We start from the raw sequence: 4,533 nt of genomic DNA on the forward strand, positions 1-4,533 counted from the left end.
TAAAACTTGTTTTTGGTGTCCGTTAATGTTTTTTTACTTTTTGGGACCGTCTCTAGTGTTTAGGATTTTTTGTTGAGTTTTCGAGTTTTTTTTTTTTTCTGGCCAGAAAGTTTTTTGGCCAGAATTAGGCAGGTTGATTTTTGTTACTATGCATGAACTTCATATATACTTTTATTTTAACATATTGTAGTATTGTCATCAGTCAAACATAACCTAACAAAAGGGCAACATAACCTAACCTGGTTAGAGCAGAACACATCGAGTCACGGCCTTAGTGATCACTATGGTAGCGACATCTACAGTCTACAACCCTAATTAGAACCATTTTATTGTTTTACGATCGCCTTTGTTCTTCCCTTTGTTATGCCGAACACTGAATAAATAGAGGTGCGAGCCAGGAGCTCGTGGCCATTCTCCACTCATGTGATCTGTTGTTCACACTGATTTGGCTCCCGTACCCCAATACTACAATATTTTGTATATTTTGACCTATTTGTATTATATTCATACTAGGAGTTTGAATTTTTAGTAATGATATTGCAATATATCAGATTTTCTTAAAGATTTATATTTCTGGTACAACTATCTGGTACAGTTATACCTATTTTAAAACATTGAAAGTTATATTAAATATTCTGTCCTTTTAAAGACGGCATTTTCTTAATTTGGGGTCAATTTGAAGTAGTTTGCTGTCACTTCTGAGATAAATCATCATGGGTGTCTGAATAGTTTGAATTAACAGAATAAGCACTGTGCAATGATAAGCATATTATGGTTGGGAAGTCAATGTTAGTAGAGGGGCTACAGGCAAGATTTGAAGTAGCATTTTGTTTGAAAAAGAACACATTTCATGCCCTGATAGAAAGTGTGGATTGGAGAGTAGTGAAGTTAAACTCATACAATTTTTAAGAGGTGGACTATTGTGGAGAAAAACATATGGTTAAAGGCCTTTCTTGTTATTTATTTTCAATTCCCCCCAGAAGGGCTGCAGCAGAGAGAAAAGACTGAAAGAATATTAGTTTTAGTAAAAGGAGAAAGATTGTCCAAGAATAATTAAAAATATAAGCGGGTGCTACTGAAACAGTTTTCTTTAGGGGGCTTCCTACCTGTAAATAGCTGGCGTTCTAGACAGAATTCTCAGAGACAAGGTGGAATAGTTTTTAGGGCCCCAGTTATTCAGAAAGGGTGAGTGTTCTTCTATTTAACCAGAGTCAACAGAGGACCAAATAATACAAGTTTTATTGGCTGGGGTTGCCAAAGTACTGTTTTGATTCATTAAGTATGTATAATATTATTACTACTTCAACAAAATTGTATTAATTTGTCTTCAGTTGACTCTGTTAGATAGTAATACACTTCCCCTTTGTAAATGACATGAACACCAAGCAAAATTCCACGTAGTCCCTGAGAATTCTGTCCAGAAAGCCAGCTAACTACAAGAGGAGCACCCTTAACACAATCTTTTGTACTACACAGAATGCAACCATTTTTTATTTGATCATCTAAATTAGAAATCTTTCACTTTGAATTACTTTATGTAAGAATATCAAAATGATTGCCACTAAGTTCACAAAATCAAAGCAGCAATAAGTGTATTTAGCAATATTCATTACTAAAAGCTTTGTCAGCAAATGGTCATTTGTTTTGAAGCTGTAGTAATGCAATACAAAATTATTTTCAAGTCATTGGCACTCAAACATATCAAACTTTACAGTGGCAGATTCCTGAGTTTGGTTCATCCTTGAGTTTGTCCATCTTTGATCTAACTCGACACCGGACAGATAACGGCAACTGCAAAGACAGAGAAATGAACTTGGGATGAGTGGTCCCACAATGTTGCCTCCACTTTCTTAACTTAGATTTATTTTTGTGTTGGCCCTATAAATACCAGCATAAGGGCCTACAGAAGTTCTTTTTATATCATTTCATCATTAGATTCCTAGTTTGGCAATATTTTCTGAGGCTGTACTGGGAACACTATCTTATCTTTAAATTGTTGGGACGAGGTTGGCAGGCGTCTGAATAGACAGAGAAATTAAAATGCATTCTAATAACAATCATGATGGTTCGGGACATGCCCACCATGGTGAGTTTTTGCTCTAGTATTAAAATGTAGTCTGTAATCATACTCAACTTCTTGTAAGAGATCATTTTATTCCTATTACTTCCTATTATAGGGACGGGGTCACACCTTCAGAAAATATTCACAGACTAGGATTCTACTGATAAAGTGATTTAAAAATAACTTCTTTATACCCTTACTGTGGCATTACAGTGGCCTACATGAAAAGTAAACCAAAGTTAAGTGAGTGGAGGGAACATTGTGGGAGCGCCCGATGAATCATAAGAAATTGATGGGAACTTGTAAAAGAACAACAGAGAGGAAATTTTACATTTATAGATGACTTACACTATAAACCTAAAATATATGAAACAAATAATTACAGAGACTTGTGAAATTATTATGGAAACTTACAGGATTGTGGCGTTCATTGGTACTGGGTGTGTTTAGCCATATCTAGCACTTTCTATGATAGACCATGACTTGACGCTGCTTTTCCATGGTTGAAGCTTTATCAACGAGAAGCAGACTTACACCACCTGTAAAAAAAAAAAACAAAGAAAAAATCGAGTGAAAAAGGTACACAAATTGATTTCTGCTGAAAGACGATCAGATGGTTCAGCTAGCAGCAGTAAAAATAGCATTTAAAGAGGCAAAGCATCGTCTTCGGTTGACGAAACGTGTTTCAGATAAAGCGGAATATTAAGCGGACGCAGAAAACTGTAAGATTTTGTTCATTCAAACAATGAGTGAAATACTCACAAGAGATACCCATCTCAGAACAATACCATAGTCGTCATTCTGTCTGCTATGTTTACGACTGGCGACAAGAAGAAGGTAAGAAAAATAAAGACCCGACCCTGGAGTATGAGAAATACACACGCAACGACAACCCTACAAAACAAAACGTGCCCACAACAGTGCAGACGGTGCAGACGACAAACCGGGATAGGTCAGTTATTCGTCACAGTTGGAGAATTGTAGTGCGAGTTCGTAGATACCGAAAAGTAATGAATAAACAGCCGTACTATAGAAGAAAAACGGTATGGCCGAGAGTCAGCTATAATGGTTGTGATAGAGACAGTGTTCCACAAGAGGCGTCAATGATGTGTTCGCAAAACAAGAGGAGTTCCTTGCGCAACAGTAGGCATCATAACCTCGGATCCTGACCGGTGAGTGGAAAGGCATTAGTAATATATCAAGTGTTGGATGTGAAATGTGTCAGAATATGGATGAGTGTCTGAGAGAAACTAAAATGGGGGTTGAGGGAAAACTTGTCATCAGACCCTACGTAGCAATATTTATTCAATAATTCCCTAAACATCTTGATTCATTTAAGACACTTTCAACAAACTCCTGCTGTGATTTTGTTCCTCAATCGTTGCCAAAGGGCATAGAAGTTACAGTCATCTGCCCATATTTCGGACAAAATTCGTCGTATTTTCTTAGTAACTCCTGACTTATTAGAGATACGAAATTGGGCGCGGGAATGAAGAAACTACACCCTCGGCCCTACCTTTTCCCGTTGTGCAAAGTTTTATACCTGAATTTGTTTGTCTGCAAGAGCCCGAAATGTTCTGTCCGAAATTAGGAACAGAAGGTTCTTAATTTCGGACAAACTGTTCCTAATTTCGGACAAAACCGTTTGCCGCTCATGTACTGGCTCGGAAAACAGTTTTAGAGATACAGGCGGGTAGGGCGGGTCCTTCCGATGAAAACAAGCCCTCGTACGACATTTTTGGTTCTGAAGTAGGGTTTTAAGAGGCGTTTTCAACAATGCTTGCATCTAAAATTCTTTAAAAAACGCAAAAGTTTTAGAAAGACTTAAAATTATGCTATATCTCAAAAACTATAAGAGATAGAGGGAAACCGACGAAATTTTGGCCCTATGGGTCGTCAAATGATGTGTTTACCTATGGATAGAACTTTGATTGGTACCTTATGAAGGAACGGAAGGCCGATTCAAAAGTGTCCGAAATTGGGGCCTTTTCGTATTTTGTCCACAGAAACCAAACGACGGTCCGCATCACCAATCCGAAAAATGGAGTAGGCTCAGAAATAGTGCTAGTATACCATATACAAAAACTAGACTCCTATCTTTCACGGCACCTCCGTGCTGACTAGGTGAAGTTGAACAAAGATTTTTGTCACGCATATTTCAAAGGCGATTTTTGAACTTCAAGAGCGTGCCGTTCGATGGGGAGAAGTCGGATTGGGACCGCACCAGTCGTATGTTAAAGAGGACTTTTTCACCTTTCATTTGACGTCCCGGAAGTTGAAATTGGTGAAAAACTATCGGATTTACGGTTGCCTAAAGCCAAAGACTCAATTTTGTCCGAAATTAGGGCTCGTGTCCGAAATATGGGCAGATGACTGTAGTTGAAGAAGTGTTATTAGTCAAATGTGCCAATGAACGTTTGTCCAGTGTGATCTGATCAAGTGAACGTATGTCCAAGGTGGTGTTCTGGTGA

The sequence above is a fragment of the Frankliniella occidentalis genome, unplaced genomic scaffold (assembly GCF_000697945.3).
Source record: "Frankliniella occidentalis isolate FOCC.00 unplaced genomic scaffold, Focc_3.1 Scaffold175, whole genome shotgun sequence".
NCBI lineage: Eukaryota > Metazoa > Arthropoda > Insecta > Thysanoptera > Thripidae > Frankliniella > Frankliniella occidentalis.